The sequence below is a fragment of the Nycticebus coucang genome, chromosome 14 (assembly GCF_027406575.1).
Source record: "Nycticebus coucang isolate mNycCou1 chromosome 14, mNycCou1.pri, whole genome shotgun sequence".
Taxonomy (NCBI): domain Eukaryota; kingdom Metazoa; phylum Chordata; class Mammalia; order Primates; family Lorisidae; genus Nycticebus; species Nycticebus coucang.
In genome coordinates, this window is record NC_069793.1 from 2254033 (window position 1) to 2274651 (window position 20619).

General features: G+C 40.0%; 1 protein-coding gene and 1 pseudogene across 3 annotated transcripts in view; one reads left to right on the forward strand and one right to left on the reverse strand.

Annotated features, from left to right (window-relative positions):
* Positions 1–20619, forward strand: part of KCNQ1 (potassium voltage-gated channel subfamily Q member 1) — a 408725-nt gene that overhangs the window by 205689 nt on the left and 182417 nt on the right. The window lies entirely within an intron of this gene.
* LOC128564874 (protein BTG3-like) lies at positions 878–1626 on the reverse strand (annotated as a pseudogene).

The window sequence follows — 20619 nt, forward strand, 5'->3', positions numbered from 1 at the left end:
TGGTGCTGGAAGATATCAAATTCTTCATGTCTGTTAGGGTCTTGGTTATAAATTGAGGAGCATTTTGGTTGGGTGCATAAATGTTAATAATTGATATCTCATCATGCTGAGTGTTTCCCTTAACAAATATGAAGTGACCATCATTGTCTTTCCTTACTTTTGTTGGTTTAAAGCTAATGTATCTGCAAATAAAATTGCAACCCCTGCTTTTTCCTATTTTCCTGGATTATAGATGTCCATCCCTTCACCCTGAGTCTATATTTATCCTTTAAGATAAGATGTGATTCTTGTATGCAGCAGGTTGGCTGACTGGATACAATTTTATGTCTTTTTATTTAAAGTAGGCTTCTTTTAGACAGTATGTACATACTTGGGTCTTGTTTTTCTTATTCCATTCTAACACTCTGTCTTTTATTTTTTATTTTATTCTTTTGCCTCAAACTACTTTTTATTTGCAACTACATGATTTCACATAAGTTTTCTAAATGAGGACATAAAATAGATCTCCTTGTATATAAATAACTTAGACTCCTTAAAGTAAATGCTCCATAAAGTAAATGCTCAAAGGTGCTACAACAGATCATCCACTCCTACAGTGTTCTCGTATTCAAGAATTGATGCACAATATATAAATACTCAGGTCCAATATTAAAAACTCAGGCACATAACTAACTTTAATAAAGTTTCCCAAACTATATCAATATATCTAAAGTGCATATATATTTTTAAGTAAGATTATTCTCAGTACCTTCTATAAAAATAAGTTTGGTTTGGTCCATGTAACTTCACTGCTATTAGCATGAACTTTTAACTTTCAATGCATGGTAAGGTTTATTCTACCTTTTTCTAAACATGACACCAACAAAATCAAAAGAAGCTAGTGAGGTGCTAACGTGTGAGGATTAATCCACTGATTCCGGTCACAATGCATTCCAGGAGGAGGTACCCATGTCACTGGAATTGGATAGTATGGTTTATTATTCCTTCCCTGATTTGGATAACCAAATGGAACAGAAGGAGGGTAGTGGTTCTGATGGCCATTCCCTCAGTACATTCCTGGCTTTTTTCTGGGCAACGGATGCTACACTGGAAGAGGTGAGAGTATCAGTTCTGAAATCTGGTACACTGGGCTTGGTGTTTGCAGTAACCAAATTGGGTTTCATTTCCACTTGCTTACTTGTTTCTGCATCTGAGGAGGAAGATCCTGAATGATAATCAGAGGTAACTTTATCAAGGGCTCTGGTAACTTTCTTGGCAATCTCATCCTTGTTCTCATCCTCATTTTCAAAGCTGGCAACAATGAATGCATTGTTTTTCTCTCCCTACCGACAGCACACCTCACATGGGTCTACCCAAGCTCCTTTGGCAAGCCCAGGTCACTATACAAGATGCAGCTGTTCTCACAAGTTTTCAGGACATCAGGTCAACTCTCTGAAACTTATTGACATAAATGCATCTGTAAACCTGTCATTTTGATGGTCCAGATACCAGTGATTTTTGTATTTTTCTTTAAGTATTAGAGTCAATTTCTCAGCAAACCTATCAACTGCCTCTTTTTTCAATTTATCATGTTTTTGAACTAGTCTTGTAAAAAAGAAGACAAACAGCAGCAATTTCGTTTTTCATGTTTTTCCTCTTCATTCAGTGCGTGCGGCTCCCACATAGTCATTGGGCAGCCAAGCGCAACTCTGTCACCCTGGGTAGAGTGCCATGGCATCATCATAGCTCACAGGATCCTCAAACTCTTGGACTCAAGAGTTCCTCTTACCTCAGTCTCCCAACTGGCTGGGACTACAGGCATGCCTAGCTAGTTTTCTATTTTTAGTAGAAATGGTGTCTCTCTCTTGCTTATACTTGTCTCCAACTTCTGAGCTCAAGCAATCCTCTCACCTTGGCTAGGATCCTTGAGTGGTAGGATTATAGGAATGAGCCATCATACCTGCCTGCAAACATTTCTTGTGTTCCTTTTTCTACTTCTACTTTGGGTATTCCCATTACACGTATGTTATACCTTCTATAATTATCCACAATTCTTGGATATTCTGTTCTGGTCACCCCACCCACCAATCCCCAGTCTTTGTTCTCTTTGCTTTTCAGGGTTTTTTTAATTAATATTAAATCATAGCTGTGTATATTAATGCGATCATGGGGCACCATACATTGGTTTTATAAACAGTTTGACACATTTTCATCACACTGGTTAACATAGCCTTCCTGGCATTTTCTTAGTTATTGTGTTAAGACAATTATATTCTACATTTACTAAGTTTCACATGTACCCTTGTAAGATGCACCTCAGGTGTAATCGCACCTATCACCCACCTTCCTCCCCCCTCCCTTTCTCCATTCCCCATATTCTTAGGTTATAACTGGGTTATAGCTTTCATATGAAAGCCAAAAATCAGTTTCATAGTAGGGCTGAGTACATTGGATACTTTTTCTTCCATTCTTGAGATACTTTACTAAGAAGAATATGTACACCATGGAATATTATGCAGTCTTAAAGAAAGATGGAGACTTTACTTCTTTCATGTTTACATGGATGGAGCTGGAACATATTCTTCTGCTTTACAGTTTTGAATGTTTCTATTTAAGTATCCTCAAACTCAGGGATTCTTTCCCCAGATGTGTATGATCTAATAATCCCAATAAGGGTATTTTTATGTCAGTGTTTTTGATCTCAAGATTCCTTTTTATCCCTTGGGATTTGCAACTCTGCTTCTAATGGTGTTCTTGCATGCTATATACTTTACAAGAGCTCTTAGCATATTAATCATAGTTGTCTTAAATTCTGCGAATTTCAGTATCACTGCAGTGTCTGGTTCTGATGCTTGCTCTGTCTCTTCAAAATGTGTTTTTAACCTTTTAGTGTCTCTTGTGACTTTTTTTCCTGATAGCTAGACATGATGAACTGAGTAAAAGGGAACTGCTATAAATGGCCATTAGTAATGTGCAGGTAACATGTGAGGTGAGAGGATATGTTCTATAGTAGTAAGCCTATGCCTCTGGACTGCAAAGTTAACAAGTGTTCCTGTTTGTTTGTTTTTTTCTCTCTTCCCCCTTTATGCAGCTAAGAGGAACTTGGAGTTGGAAATTTCTTTTCTTCACGCAAGAGTAGAGCTGAGTAAAGGTGGTTACTTCCCCTCCCTTAGACCAGTTAGGGTAGGACAAAACCCTAGCAGATTAGGTTCTTAATATCTAGTTTCTCCTTAGGGCAGACTTTTAAGAACAGAGCACTCTAGCTTATTTCAAAATGTTTCCTTTATCCCTCCCTGTAGTAGAAGTACAAGATTTTTCTCTAATATTGAAAAATCTAGTCAAGTTCCTAGAGGTAATATTTCACAAAAGCCTTGGGGAGGAGCTATAACTGGTTGTCCTAGAGTTTTTCTTTTTTTCCTTTTTTTTTTTTATATATATTAAGTCTTTTGTACATGGATCATAAATACATTTATGCCATTTTCAGTGTGTTATTTGTACAAATTGGAGTGCTTACATCATACTAATCAACATAACTTTCACCTCATTTACCCAATTATAGCATTAGAACATTTGTGTTCTACACATGATAGATCCAACTTGTACTTGCAATGTGCTCCATAGTTGTGATCCCCCTATTATCCTCTACTATCCCTCCCATCCCCTCCCCTTCCATCTCCTTCCTCTTCCCTCCTTCATCCTAGGCTAAAGTTGTGTTTCATGTTTCATATGAAAATGTGAGTTATTATATATTGGTTTCACAGTAGTACTGAGTACATTGGATACTTTTTTTTCCATTCCTGAGATACTTTACTAAAAAGAATATTTTCCAGCTCCATCCATGTAAACATAAAGAAGGTAACGTCTCCATTTTTTTAGTGCTGCATAGTATTCCATGGTATACATATACCACAATTTATTAATCTATTCATGGGTCGATGGGCACTTGGGCTTCTTCCATGACTTGGAAATTATGAATTCTGCAATGAACAATCTGGTGCAAATATCTTTATTGCCAAATGACTTTTGGTACTTTGGATATACACCTAGAAGAGGAATTGCAGGATCAAACAGCAGGTCTACATTTAGATCCCTGAGTGTTCTCCAAACTTCCTTCCAAAGGGAACATACTAGCTTGCATTCCCACCAGCAGTGCAGAAGTGTTCCTTTTTCTCCACTTCCATGCCAACATCGGTAGTTTTGGGATTTTGTGATGTGGGCTACTCTTACTGGAGTTAGATGGTATCTCAGAGTGTTTTGGTTTGCATTTCTCTGATGCTTAAAGATCTCTAATGAATATTGATGCAAAAATATTCAATAAGATCCTAGCAAACAGAATCCAACAACACATCAAACATATTATACACCACGACCAGGTGGGTTTCATCCCAGGGTCCCAAGGATGGTTCAATATACGTAAATCCATAAATATAATACATCACATAAACATTTTTTTTAAAGACCATATGATTCTCTCAATTGATGAAGAAAAAGCTTTTGACAATATCCAGCATCCTTTCTTGATCAGAACACTTAAGAAAATAGGTATAGAAGGAACATTTCTTAAACTGATAGAGGCCATCTATAGCAAACCCACAGCCAATATCATAGTGAATGGAGTAAAATTGAAATCATTTCCACTCAGATCAGGAACCATGCAAGGATGTCCATTGTCTCCACTGCTTTTTAACATTGTAATGGAAGTCTTAGCCACCACAATCAGGCAAGAGAAGGCAATCAAGGGGATCCAAATAGGACCAGAGGAGATCAAACTGTTCTAAAGTTTTTAATTCTCATTCTTGACCACACCTAGCCTCCAGCAATTCTTCAAATGCAGTTCAGGTTGTCCTACCTTGGCACTGGTTCCCAGAGATTTTTGCTCGAATATATTACGATTCTCAGTATTGAACTCTCTCTCCAGTTTGGGGAGCATCATTTTGGCCTGTGCCCTAAATTCTTCCCTTACAGATCTCAGAAGTCATTCCCTTTCTGTTTGTTCAGTCTTTTACTTTTTAGGACAGGGTGGTAATATCCAAACTTATTACCCATGCAATTTTTTTTTATTTCATAAGAAAGATGATTTTATTTTTTGTTACCATGCTACAGTTATCAATGGAAGTTTTTCTAAAGAAGAGTTTTCCCTTCTCTCCCAAATCTGTTTTACTTTTAGATTATTGCTCTGATCTCATAGATTCTTTTTATTCAGTGTATTCTTTTTGATACTCAAAGCATACCAAAATTAAAGGCAGTTAATTAGTGGTTATCATGGGGGCTGCATATGACATCTTAAATTTACAATAATCAAGTTTATACCAACTTAATTTCAATAATATATAATAACTCAGATCCTATGCAGCTCCATCCCTGCCTTATGCTCTTCTTCTCTAAATTTTCATCTTTATACAGTGTGAGCCCAGTAACATAGATGTATAATTATTGTTTTATGCATTTCTCTTTTAGGTCACATATTAAATAAAGAGGAATTACTAACTAAAAGCAAAATAATACTACCTTTTACATTTATATACCTATTCTGGAGTTTCGTATTTCCTTGTGTGGCTTCAAGTTACTATATAACATCCTTTCACTTCAGCTTGAAATATTTTATTTAACATTTCCTTGTAGGGTACATCTACTAGAGACATGTTCCCTCTACTTTCATTTTTTTGGGAAGGTCTTAATTTCACCTAAATTTTTAACAAATAATTCTGCTAAATATAGAATTCTTGGTTGATAGATGCTTCAGTGTTTTAAAAATGCCATCCCATTACCTTTTTGCTTCTTCAGACTGAGGGAAATGTATTGTTAATCTTATTGAGAATCACTGTGATTAGACATGTTGCTTGCTCCTTTCACAATTATCTTTGTTTCTGTCTTTCAACAATTTGATTATGCTGTACCTTTGTGTGAATCTCATTGTATCTACCCTTTTGGGGAGTTTTAGGTTGGGGGGGGCATAAAAATTCATGTCTTTCATCAAATTTGGGAATTTTTTTTCTTTTTTCTTTTTTTTTTTTTTTTTTTTTTGGCAGTTTTTGGCCCGGGCTTGGTTTGAACCCACGGCGCCCTACCCTTTTGAGCCACAGAAGCCACCCTCAAATTTGGGAATTTTTAACACCCAAAGAGACTGAAGTAGAAAGGTTGCTTGAGCTCAGGAGTTCAAGACCAGCCAGAGCAAAAGTGAGACCCAGTCTCTACTAAAAATAGAAAAAATAGCAGGAGGCCTTATGGAGTGTGCCTATAGTCCCAGATACTCAGGAAAATAGCTTGAACCCAGGAGTTGGAGGTTGCAGTAAGCTATGATGATGCCACTTCACTCTACCCAGGTGACAGAGCAAGGCTTTGTCTCAAAAAAAAAAAAAAATTGGCAGCCATAATTTCTTCAAGTAATTTTCCTGTCCCTTTCTTCCCCTCTCCTTTGGAGATTGCCAGTGAGAGAGATTGTGTGTGTGTGTGTGTGTGTGTGTGTGTGTGTGTGTGTGTGTGTGTGTGTGTGTGAGAGAGAGAGAGAGAGAGAGATGACATGCAAGATGATTTTCCATAGGCCCCTCAGGTACTATTTATTTTTCTTCCTTTTTCTTTCTGCTTGGATTGAATAACTTCACTTGATCTTTCTTCAAGGTCATTGGCTCTTTCTGCCGGTTCCTATCTGCTAATGAAACCTGCTAGAGGGCTTTTCATTTGTTATTTCCAGTTCCAGAGTATGTCTAATTCCTTTTTCTAATTTACATCTCCTTATTGATGTTCTCTATTCTCCTGGTTTTCTTGAGTTCGTTGAGCATATTTAAGACAATTTAAAGTCTTGTCTAGTAAGTTCAATGTCCATGCTTCCTCAAGGAAGTTTCTTCTGTAAATGGGCCATACTTTGTTTCTTTGCATTCTTCATGATTTTTTGTTGTAAACTCAGCATTTTAAATATTATATATGATAACTCTAGACATCAAACTCTTTCCGTGCCTCAGGATTTTTTAATGCTGTGGACTATAGCTGTAAGATCATCAAATATGAAATGTTCTACTGTGTATCTCAAATAAGCAGTACAATTAATGAAAGCATGCCTCTAAACTATTGACAGACACAATTTTGCCATCTTAATGGTAATTTGTTTATGCCAGCAATGAAGAAGCCTGGAAAGCAAGTAGAAATGAAATCACAAAAAGCATTTTCCACAGCTTGTTGAGAAATGAATATTTTTCCTTGCAAGGAGTGATTGAAGCCTGGAAGAAACAGTAGTGTTTTGGAGCAAGTGTCATCCACTGGTGAATACGGTGGATAACAGACTTTCCACGTCCGGCTTCTGTAGTTTGAGCAGTGCTGTTTGTGTGACTTATGCATTGTCTCGCAAGAGGACTGGCCTCTATTGACCAATCTTGGCCACTTAATTGCAAGCATCCTCATCATTTCATCCAATTGGTTACAACAGATATCCACTATAATCAGTTGACCAGATTTCATGAAGCTGTGTGTAATACAGCTGTATAATACTGTGAATAATACCAGCACTGGACCACCAGACAGCATTAGATTTTTTTTAATGAATATTCAGTTCTGGACTATGTTACAGAATTTCATCTTTAGCCAACCAATGTACTGGATGCTTGTGATTGTCAAAAAGAATCCATTTTTCATCATACATAACAATGTAGTGTAGAAATGGTTCACCTTTATGTTGTAAAAGCAAAGAAGGGCCAACTTTGAGATGATTTCTCTTCTGACATTTGTTTAATTCCTGTGGAACCCATTTGCCAGCTTCTTTCCCTTGATTTATTTCAAATGGTCCAAGATTGCTAGAATACTAACCTCAAACCTTGCTAATTCACAAGTTGGTTGAGATGGAGTTCAGCTCGTCTGTCTATCCACCTTGGTCTCAAGTTGCTCATGTGGCTTATTTTCAAGATTGCAATCACCAAAACAAAACTCAAACCATCCATGTACTGCACATATTCATTAGCCACATCCTTCCCAAATGGTTTGTTGGTATTTCAAGCTGTGTCTATGCTACATTGGTTCCACAATGGAACTCATATTAAAAAATAACACAAACTTTTGACTTATCCATGGTTTCACAAAAATTGCTCTAAAATACATTTGAAATAACAAACCAAAATGTTATTTGAAATACTAAGGCTATCCCTTCACAACAAAACTCCAAGTGTCAAAGTGAAATGTCAGAGGTATCAACTGTCAAACTTAGTACTTAAGGAAATTTCTTACTTAATAACCTAATATTTGTTTAGTGACTGCTAAGATATTTTTGTGAAGTCTATGTTTTAGTCATACATACTCTCTGAAGTCTCTGTTCCTTTGGCTTGTCTTCAGTTCATGTTTTGGCAGAGATTTCATTGAGTACCAGGAGTCAGGGAAAGTGATAGGAGAGAAGAAGAAAAAAATTCCTCCTAGACTTTGCAAACTAACACCATACTGTACAGTCTCAACATCTAGCCAGATTATTTACAACTGTTTTACCCTTCACTTCCATCTTGAGATGAACATAGAAATCAGCTGGAGGTAAAAATTAATGTGTTCTTCAGGCTTTTCTAAGCATGCATTCAGCCTTGGGCATGCATATGAGTTTATAAATTTCCCAGTACACACAGGCACTTTTGAAAGCTCTAATTCCAAAAAAACTCTCTAAATACACCCCTCCCTCTCCCCCCCCCCCAGGTTTTAGCACTCTATTATTGTATGTCACAACTATAATTTGTGACAGGTCACTATTATTTGTTCAACTGCCTGACAATGTTTTCAAGTCATGTCTACCATTTTCTCCCTGAATTCTGAATTAGGCAAAACAAAAACAATCACCTTATGTCAGTCCTTCAGGCAGCCCCCGGAGAGTACCAAAATAGAAGCAATTCAATGAAAATCAACTCTAATCCCTGAGCCAGAGTATAGGGTCCCACACTTAATATGTGGGCTACCATCTTAAAATTATGAACTGAAGGGGCAGGGAGGATTGCAATGGCAAGAAAAATTCTAGAACTTCTATCATTTTTAAGTTGCCTGTTTCTTGGTTTGATGTTCACTAGATTGCTGTAAAGCACTGACTACTTCTAAGAGTTGTGACAAAGTTGATTTGACAGATTTTGCTTTTGTGTGTATGTGTGTGCGTGTGTGTGGTTTTTTGTTTTGGTTTGGTTTGGAGTTTTTGTGTTTCTGAGGAAGTCCTTGGAGGTACTTACTCCTCTATTCTTGCTGATGTCACTCACTGCCCTCAAATTTTATAACACAGCATCATAAGCCTCTTCTCCCTGTCTTACTCCACCCACAGGTTTGCAGTGCTGGGCAGAGGGTTGAATGCTGTTGGAATTTGGTTCATTTCTCTACTAATCAGAAATTTGAGGGCATTCAGTTTCCTTGTACTGCTAAAGACGTGTTGTGTGGTTTTATTTGCAATTCTTGTTAGTCTTATGCATTGGGAGAATAAGGGGGTAGATATGAAGTGAGAGGGAAATGGAAATAAGGGGGTAGATATGAAGTGAGAGGGAAATGAAGTGAGACTATCATTCTCTAAGTCTGGATGAAAGTCTTTTTTAAATTATTCCTATTTCTTAGTGCCCCTATCTAATCCATCCACAAGTCTTATCAGCTCTCTGGATTTGCCCACTCCTGCCCTTTTCTCTAGCCCTCTCCCTTAAAGCCATGATAGTTTCTCTGCCTGGTTGTCCTTTTCTGGTCATTGGTCTGCCAAGTTTCCATTCTTGCTTCCTCTATTCCACTGTTCACACAGCAGCTCAAGTGAGTGGATCTTGCTGCTTCTCTACTTAAATGTCTCAGCAGCTTCCTATCACACTATCTTGAATCCGTTTCATGGGATATACAGCCTAATTCAGGCATTGTTATGGTGGTCAATTGAGAAAGTGTTCCACGGTGTAACTGGGAAACCACGTAAAGACCTCTTCCCAGAAATGTTCTACCAGCAGTTGAGGGAGCCAGGGTATTTATCTGTCACCACAGAGCACCGGTCCTGCAGTAGCTCACTTTCTGTCTCTTTTGACTTGCCCTATGCGCACCTGAGCTGGCCCCTGAGGTCAGAAGTAGCACTCATCAAAGTATCCATTGGCTTGCATTAACAAAACATTGATGCTCACAGAACATGAATGCTGAGGGTACATGAATAGGACCCCCATACTGCCTGTGTATCACTGAGAACAAGGACAATGTGTTCTTTACCTCCATGCCCCCAGTGCCTGCCAGATAGCAGGGCCTCCAACAAATGCTAAGCTGCCTCCTCACCTGGTGTATCTCTCTTTCCAACAGCAGTTAACATCATCCATGTGGCCCTGATCCCTCCAACAGGCCATTTCTTAAGTAACCATCATCCCATCCTCATTTCTACATGTTTTCTCTGACTATGGGAAATTCCTCAAGTGTTGACCTATTTGATTCTTAGGCCACTTAAACGTCTCGCAGCATTGGAATGGTGCCCACAAGGCCACACGAGCCAGATGCCACTTCTTTTCTTTAAATGTTGTTTAGGCTAAGGGGGTCGTAGCTGAGAGGTCCCTCCAGGGCCCCCTGCTCTCCTCCCACTCAATCCTTCTGCAGCCAGCCAGGGTGGGGGAGCCAAGCTGTGTTGATTACTTTTGACATCAGTCGTTAGCATAACTTTGACGTTAAGCCTCCCCCCAGCTCTAGGGTGGCTGACTGTGTCCAGGCTCCAGCTTGAAGAGCTATGGGGAGCCTCACGGCCCCAGATTTGGCCTGCCTGGGAGGCTGCCTGGGAAGGGACCTGTGTTTCTCAGGCCTGCGCCCTTGGGGCCTGGGGGTGGGGCCCCAGCAGATGTCTGGATTTGGTAGCCAGGGCCTGGAGCCGGATGCTGAGAATGAGGCCTGCAACTCATTTCCCCATTAAACATTCTGAGAACATCTGCACTGGTTTCCAAGGCTTCTCCCTCACTAATTGCTTTGATTATTGTGTGAAGTTAAGAACTGGCACATTTCCGCGATGTTGTGATGAAGGTGAAAAGATCGGTCTTAATTAGATTAAAAACATTTTTTTCTTCCTGTGTAATTTTGCCTTGAAAATCAAGGCCACTTTTTTGTTTTCTTCATCCAAAGACCTCCAGAAACTTTCCTCCCCACCTCTCTAGAGGTTTCTGGGGAATGTCCTGTGAGCTCAACTCTTGGAGAAGATAGTGCTTAACCCAGATTCCATTGTATATTAAAGTTTCCTGGGGCTGCTCTTGCTGCCTGGAACCTTCCCCTGAAAATGTGCCTTGGGAGACCTGGACAGTGACTTCCTACAGCATGGAGACCTGGGTGGATTGATTTAGTTGTGTGGGTGGCTATGTTGTTCTCTTTCCGTTTCCCGGGCTCACTCAGGGCTGACCTTGTCCTGACTCTATCGTCGCCTGTCCTCCTCAGTGTCCCTTCTATTCAAACCCCACCCTTGGGCCCACAGAGCCATTTCCATTCACTCTGAGATCTGTACTGAGGCCTGCTGTCCCTGCTGTGATGGGGTGTGTTTGAGCGGAGGGAGATTGGTCCTCAAGACCTTATGCTCTGGGGTCATGAAAGGCCTATATCCTCCCTGGAACTGCTTAGGTTCCCAGAGGCCTTCTCTGACCCTGTTACATACTCAAGGTATGTACTCAAGTCAGATCCTGAACTCCCTTGAGATCCAACATGTTCCATCATTTGCTCCAAACATCCTCTTACACCAGGATGCAGAAAGGGGTTCACTGAAGGTTTGGGGAGATGAAAATTTACATCAAAGCAGTAGAAAGTCAAGGATCTACTTTAGGGAACCCTTTCTCAGAGTTCCCTGAGCTGTTGCAGGACTGGGGCCAGGACCTCAGGCTAACTCCTTTCCTGCCAGCCTTCTTCCTGCCCTCTGCCCTACAAAGCCTAGCAAGGGCAGTGCAGGACAATTTTGCTCTTTTATAACCTTGACTCCCCCCAGGACCCATCTTTTTGGACTCATACTTCACCCCAAATATGTCACACACACATTCCTGAGGACTCTCTTGGTAACAAACGAACCCCAACTCAAACTAGCTTAAGCACAAAAGAGACATTTTTTGGCTCATACAGCTGGACCCAGCTGTTTCAGACACAGCTGGACCCTGGGGCTGAGATGATCTTGCTCCCTTGCTGTCACTCTCCCCTTCTTGTGTTTCCCCCTCCCCTTCTGACCTTCCTCTCCCTTTTGTTCTCCCTACTCTCATTCTCCTCTACCCACTGGTCCCATGGGATGGCTGTATCCTCAGCCAGTCACTTTCCAGTAGGGGCAAGATGGGCACTGGACTACATTTGCCACCTCAGCAAACCCATCAAAAAGAGGCCATCTTTATCCCCTTAATTCCTAAGAGAATCTAAGGTCAAGTTCTCACTGCCCCCCAACTAGGGTATTAAGCCATCCTTAGACCTGCAACTGTGCCTCTGATAGCCAAGGTTTAGGCTACAAGGACCCTTCTGGGGATCACCAATGTGTACGTGAACCCTGTATACTAGAGTGGGAAAAGAGGAGTCCCCTAAAGAAGATTCGAGAAGCTGTTCCCAGAAGCCAGGCCTGGCTGCTGGGCAGGCAAAAACAACAGGTGTCCACTCAAACAAGGTATTTTCCTAAGCGGAACTGGGTGCCAGCTGTGAATATACATTTTCACTCCATTCCCTGTCTTGTTCCTGGCAGCTGTTGTGGGAATGGCTTTTACGCTTTCCATCCATGTCCCTTACTTCTCGCCTCTGAGCAGAGACACAGGTGGCAGTGGGGCCACTCTGGCTCAGGGTCTATGAGCGAGGCATGGGGCAGCTGGCACAGGCTGTGAGGCTGCAGCTCAATAATGTCACGCAAAGCCTAGCTGCAGCTGTCCAGATACTCGGGGGAGGGCTTCTCCTCCATAGTGCAGAATCAACAGGGCTTTGGGGAGTCCACTGAAAGAGGGAAGATTTCTTGTGAGGCCATGGAAGGGGCTTCTGCTTGGGAAGACCAGATAGTTTCTATTTATCCCTATGGGATGAGCTAGCTCAGGGAACTTGCCTGTGCCAAGGGATGTAGAGGAGACAGGTGAAGTTCCTGTGCTAAGGACCAGGCATGCACAAGCCCTGCAGCCTTCCAGGGGAGGGGATGATCTCCACAGCCTTGGAAAGCTTGTGGAGGAAGTGGGCTTGGGTTACACTTGGGAGATTAGGCAGGATTTTAATCAGTTGGGAGGGGAAGAGCATGAGGTGAAGAGCTGGGTGAAGTTACTGGAAAGGGTACTGACACTAGTGAGATTCTCAAGAGCAAAGGGCGACGGGGTAGGCTAGGGCCTAGTGGCAAATTGGACTTGGTACTTCAAGGGGGAGGTGGGCAGCGCAATGAGAAGGCAGAGGAAGCAAGCCCAGAAGCTCTTGGGAACAGAAAGCTTTGAAGACCTTAGAAGGAGAGAGCTCGGTATAGCTATAAAGGCAGCTCCAGACCAGGTAAGAGGGACAATATTCTGATAACTCCAGAGCTATGGGTCAGAAAGAAAGGCATAGATAGAGAAGACTTCCACAAATTATTATTTCTTGACATGTCAAAGTATCATTCAAAATAGGAAATGCAGATACAATAAGGAAGGAAATGAAAATCACCTGAAGTTCCTTTGCCCAAAGACCAACACAGTTAATATTTGGATCTATTTCCTTCTAGTCTTTTTTTCTGTGCCTGTAATTCTTTTTAAATATAATCCAAATCCCCTATTGAGCAGGAGCACTAGCTAAAAAGGAAGATGCTGTGCTTAGTTTTGTTCTTGCTCTCTTGAGAGAGGGTGAGACTTGGCAGCCAATATCCCCAGCTGGGGTAGTCACCACGCCTGAGGCTGCCTTCACCATCCCAGACCTCCCATTTTCCTAGAAAACAAAATTGTTTTGTTCTGCCCTGAAAACTGAGGCCCATTTCTGGCTTTAACAAAGGAAATGCAGCCAAGGAATTAAAGCACCAAAAACTGGGACTGTCTTAGGAAAGTGTGACTTCATTGTCACCGGGATGCTATGCTCTTTGTCCCTAGGGCAAGGCACTCTGAACAGCTCAGCAGAGGGTATTTGGCATTGCTCTGATGTCCTCTGCAGGGCCTGAGTGTCCAGATGAGTTGCCCCATCAAGCCTACCCTGAGTTCAGCCTTCTCTACAGCAATGAGTTCAGGTTCTGAAATACCTACCTTGAAGGTGGAGGTGATAAGCTAGACCTCTTAGGGCACAACACTTGCCCTCAAGCCCTGGCCTAAAAGGAGCAACACCACTGCCTAAAAGAGCTAAATCCCACCCCACCCCAACACACCCATACAAATTCCCTTCCTGCTCTCATAAATGTTTGACCTGGCTGGGATCACAAGTGGGAATAGGGAAGATGTGGCAGCCCTGGCCACTGTCTCCCCATGGTGGGAGAGGCATGCCCCACAATTTCCAACATGGAAGTTAGTCTGAGAGCAACCTCTCCGTTTGATTAAAAAAAAAAAAAAAAAGGGCCTGTAGAATCCCTGTCTTTGCCCATTGCTCTGGGGGATCTGGGAGCTGTTCCCAGGATTAAACCAAAGAGCCCACATTCCTCTCTGGCAGGTGCAGGCCCCACCTGCTCTGGGCAGCCAACTGATGTGCATATTTTAATTTCCTAAAACACTGGGGCTGGGCCTTTCTCAGGGGTCAGGTGGCTTACCCTTGGCCCTCAGGCTTTAGAGATGGCACTTGTCGTCCCAGGTGTCTGGAAAGCAGCCCCACATTCTAGCCACTGCTCCACTGCTCCTTCCTTCTATATACAAGTGATGCAGACACTGAAATATGTATTTGTGTTATTTTTTTTTGAAAGAACATTTACTTTTTTCTTTTTCTTGAAAGAACATTTGAATCCTGGATGAAGTTTTAGCTCTGTCACTTAACAACTATAATACAACCCAGGGTACTTGAATCTCAGCCCCAAATCTCTGAAACAGGGGCTTCTGCCAGGCCCCAGATGTATGGGCCTCTGAATGTACACACATTCTTCAAGGCTTACCGGTCCTTCCCTGGTCTCTCTGAGGATGTGACGGGCACAGAGCCCTTCTCTCTGAGCCCTTCTCCCGGCTGCAACTAAGTAATGTCTGTGCAGTTTCCTGCTGGAAGTCTGCCACTCGCCCCCACGGGCCCAGCCATGAGCTCCTGAGTTTATTTACATTTCTCTGATTGCTAGTCAGGCACAACACCTTTCCACATTCTCATCAGCCTTTTGGATTCCTCTTTTGTGATGTATTAGTTTGTCTACTGTCCGTTTTCTATTAGGTCATTTATGTTTTTCCTATTGATTTGTAGGAGTTCTTTGTATTTTGTGGGCACTATTCTTTTCTTTTTACTTGTTAAGGTGTATTTTGATGATTAGATCTTAAGTATAAAGTCAAATTATCAGTCTTTTCCTTTATGGCTGTTGCTTCTTAAACTAAAAAATCCTTCCTATCCCCATGGACATTAAGATATTCTTCTAAATGTTATAAGAGTATTATAGTTTTGCTTTAAACAATTAGGTCTTCAATCCCCTGGAATGCCAAGAATGAGTTTTTGATGTATGATGTGACATAATTGAGGGTCCAATTTAATGTTTTTCCCATGTGGATAACCAATTGCTTTTATTAAAAAAATCCATCCTTTTCCCACGATATGCAGGCCACTTCTGATACACAGCAAGTATCCATATTTGTGTGGGCTATTTCCTGATCCTCAGTCCTGTCCCACTGGCCCATTTGTCCCCCTGTAGCAGCCTCAAACTGTCTTAATCACCATTGCTTTGGAAGAAGTATTGATGTTTGGTACAGCAAATTCTCCAACCTATTCTTCTTCAAGAATACTGCCAATCAGTTGTTGGCTACTTGTATTTCCAAATCTCTTTCAGAATCAACTTGTCATGGTTCTCACACACAAATCTTGGGATTTTTAAGATTTGGAGAGATTTAAGATTTAGGGAGAATTTTTTTCAGTATTGAGTCTTCTCGTCAATAGAAAGAAGGCGTATTTCTCCATTTGTCATCTTCAATGTCTCTCTCATTAAAGTTTTATCATTTTCTCCAGAGTTTTCGTATATCTTTAAGATTCTTTTGTACTATTATATATAAGTTTTTATTTTTATTTCAATGTTTTATTTACAAAAGAGAGCCAAATGTAATAGAATACCATCTCTTTTGCTAGCTTCACCTTACATTAGCATCTTACACGACTATGGTACATTCACCAAAGCTAGTAATATTGGTACAACACTATTAAGCTACAGTTAACTTATTTGTTAACTGTTTAACTATTAATATCCTTTTTCTGTTCCAGAAGTCCATCCGGGATCCATCATATTTATTCAGCAGATCGCTTTAGTCTCCTCTGATCTGCGATGTCTTCTCAGTGTTGTTTTTCATTACCTTGATACTTTTAAAAAATACCGGTTAGGTGTCAGTCGCTTTCCCTGTTTGGATCTGTCTGATGTTTTCTGAAAATTTAACACTAGGGTTATATGTTTGAGGGAAGAATGCCATCCAGGTAAGGTAATTTTCCCATTGCATCCTATCAGTGGAACATGACATGAATGTGATTTATCACTAGTAATGTTAACCTTGATTCACTTGGTTAAGGTAGTTTTGGCCAGGTTCCTCCACTATAACTGAGTTGCTATTTTTCTCCTTCTATAGTCTAGTTGTTAGAAACAAGTCGCCAACTACAACCCACACTCAAGGGAAAGGAAGTTCAGTTCTACCTCCTGCAGGAGGAGCACCAAAGAATCTGTGAACATATGTTAAAACCACTACACAATTATAACATATCTGAACCAGATACAGAACTTTGAAGTTTCCCCTTAAAGTTTCATCTACTAATTTTAACATTCATCCATGGATCTTTCCTGAAGCAATTACTGTGGTATATTTCTATTTTTCTCATTCCTTCCATATTTATTACTTAAAATTCTTCCATAAGGAAGAATCCCCTGAAAGAATACTATTATTTATTTAAGTTTATCAGTATGGACTCAGAAATACTTATTTTTTTTGAATTATTCAATACCATCATTTATTTTGTTGCTCAAATTATTCTAGCTTTGGCCATTGGTTGGTTCATGTATCTTTTTGATGTGCCCCCATCTATTCATTTATTTATTTTTTAGCACTTCCATCTTTTCCAGCACTAGAAAATACTTCAGCCTCCTCTTATATATTCCCTGCCTTCACCCTGGAATCATCCATTTATCCAGAGAACCTTGGTTCCTTTTATTGGAGAATGAATGGTATTCAGAAACCAGGCTCTGGGCATTAGGTGTTCTCATGGCTACTCATGTGCCACAGCTTCTATCTCCTGTCACTAGACAGAGCTCAAAGTATATACATAACCTGAGCATGCGTACGTAACTATACTTCCATTCCTATCTGGCTCTATATTAAGCTAATCATGACTTCATCCTCATAGTCACCCCTCCCACACACACACTTATTTGTAACTTTCTCTGACAGTGAAAAATCTGGCTCCCATTACTTCAGTTGATTTACTTAATTGTATAACCCTATTGTACACGTAGTACCCTGTGTGAAACAAACTTACCCACTAGAATACAGTGTTTATGACATTTTTTTGCCTTTGACCATCCAGTGTCAAGTTAAAACACTGTTTCTGAAAGTAAAATAGATCAGCTCCTTCTTTCTCTCTCCTTTCAGTGCTGTACCATATATTTCTAACACTTAGAACTCACTTATCACAGTCTGCTTTCCGTCTGAGGGTACTTCAATGTCTCAGTTGATTTTTGTTAATTTGCACACAGATTCACTCTTGGGAGATTCATAGTTCTGTGGGCTTTAACAAACTCCTGGAGTCATACATCACACAATATCATACACTGAAGTTCCTTAGCCCTAAAAATGCCTTGGGGGTGTACCTTTTGAAGTCAAGTACTCTTCTTTAATAATTAATTAAAATAATTAATTATTTTTATTAAATCATAACTTTATACATTGATACATTTATGGGGTTCAGGGTCTGCTTCGATATACAATGTGAAATGTTTATATCAAACTAACACATCCATCACAATTGTTTGAAGTATTTCTTTTTTTTTCAACCTTTTTTATTTCATAGCACATTTGAACCTATGGTTAAATTTCTTTTTTCTTTCATTTATTTATTTATTTTATTATTATTAAATCATAGCTGTGTACATTAATGCGATCATGGGGCATCATACACTGGTTTTATAGACCATTTGACACATTTTCATCACACTGGTTAACATAGCCTTCCTGGCATTTTCTTAGTTATTGTGTTAAGACATTTATATTCCACATTTACTAAGTTTCACATGTACCCTTGTAAGAGGCACCGCAGGTGTAATCCCACCAATCACCCTCCCTCCACCCATCCTCCCCTTTCCCCCTATTCTTAGGTTATAACTGGGTTATATCTTTCATGTGAAAGCCATAAATTAGTTTCATAGTAGGGCTGAGTACATCGGATACTTTTTCTTCCATTCTTGAGATACTTTACTAAGAAGAATATGTTCCAGCTCCATCCATGTAAACATGAAAGAGGTAAAGTCTCCATCTTTCTTTAAGGCTGCATAACCCTAATCCCTGGCAACCATTGATCTATTTTACATTCCTGTGAATTTTTTTCTATAATGTCCTATATGTGGGATCCTATAACATACAGCCTTTTGCACCTAGCTTCTTTACTGTTTAGCAAAATGTATTTGAGATTTGTCTACGTGGTTGCATGAAATCATTAACTCATTTCTTTTTATTGCTGCACGTGCAGTTTTCCACTGCACAGATGTACTGTGTTCATCCATTCACCTGCTGAAGGACATCTTGGTTGTTTCCCATATTTAGCTCTTGTGAGTGAAGTTGCTATATGTATTTATGTACAGAATTTGGTGAACACAAACATTCGATTCACTTGGGTAAATACCCAAGAATGCAACTGCTAGGTCACGTGGTATGTATACATGTAACTTTTTTTTTTTTTGCAGTCTTTGGCTGTGGCTGGGTTTGAACCCACCACCTCCGGTATATGGAGTAGGCCAGCGCCCTATTCCTTCAGGCACAGGCACCGCCCATATACGTGTAACTTTATAAGAAATCACCACACTGTTTTCCAAAGTCTCCGTGCCATTTTGCTTTTCCACCAGCAACATGTTGGAATTCCAGTTGCTCTACATTCTCAGGAGTGCTTGTTGTCAGGTTTCAATTTTAGCCACTCTAATAATGCCATGGTGTTATCTCACTGCAGTTTTAATTTGCATTTCCATGATGAGCATTGATTTTGGTTGAGTATCTTTTTGCGCGCTTGTTTTTAAACTATTTTTTACTTGTAATGTTTGCTTCATTATTGTCAAATTGTAATTGTTTTGGGTACAAGTCTTTGACAGGATAGGTGTTGTGCAAATATTTTCTCCATGTCTGTGGCTTGTCTTTTCATTCCATTAATGGTATCTCTTACAGAGCAAAAGCTTTTAATTTTGATTAAGTCCAGTTTGTTGATTCCTTTTCTCTTATGGGTAAGCATTTGGTGTAGTATTTCAAAATTCACTGCCAAATACAAGATCCCAGAGATTTTCTATTTTCTTCAAGAAATTTTACAGTTTTATGCTTTAGTTTTTTAAAGTAAGATTGTGTATAGTACCTTTTTCATTGTCTAATTGTTGATCAGTCATCTCCAACATTAGGCACAAATGCTAAATGTCCTAAAATTTACACATATACACATAACACACTCATATATTTACATTAGGAATAAATTTAGGAGAGTGTTTTATTACTTTGGTGTGGGAAAAACTTCCTTTTTCATAAAGCAAAATGCATCATTTTAAAAAACATAAAATATTTTCTATGATAAAAACACAACATAATTAAGGCCAAGCACCATGGCTCATGCCTCTAATCCTAGCATTTTGGGAGGCTGAGGTAGGAGAACTACTTGAGGGCAGACGTTCAAGACCAGCCTGGGTAACATAGTGAGATTCCCATCTTTGCAAAGAATGTATAAAAGGAAGGCAGGCATAGTGGTGCATGCCTGTAGTCCTAGCAACTCAGGAGGCTGAGGTAGAAAGATCGCTGGTGCCCAAAAGTTAGAGGTTATAGTGAACTATGATTGTACTTCGGTATTCCAGCCTGGAAGACAGAGACCCTGTCTCTAATTAGTGAATTAATTAATCATTAAAGTTAAAAGACCAAAGACAGCCTGGGGAAGATACCTGTGCCTCACACAAAAAAAGAGTCAATATCTCTAATATATTTTAAAAATCCTACAAAGTGATAAGCAGAAATAAGCAAAGGATATGAATAGGAAATTTTGCAAGAGGAAATCCAGACAGACACCAAGTACATAAAAGCCTCTAAAACAGAAGGAAATGACAGCAGGGCCTCAGTTTTTACCCACATTTGGTGGTCCTTGCAAATGGTGCTGACAGTTCATCTAGGCATGGATGTGGGGAAATTGAGGGAGTCTGAACTTCTATAACTTCTTGGAAAAGCAATCCAGTAACATCTATAAAGTTACCAAGGATGCACCCTTTCATCCTGCTCCAATATGTCAGTTTTTTTAAAATAAAGATGGGTATTTCATCCTCGTGTGAAGAAGTAGCTTAAAATAAAAGAGACTGAATGTCCATGAAATACAGAACAGTTGAATTAACTTTGGCCAATCTAAACTATGAACTATTAGGCAAATACTAAAATGAGAATGAGA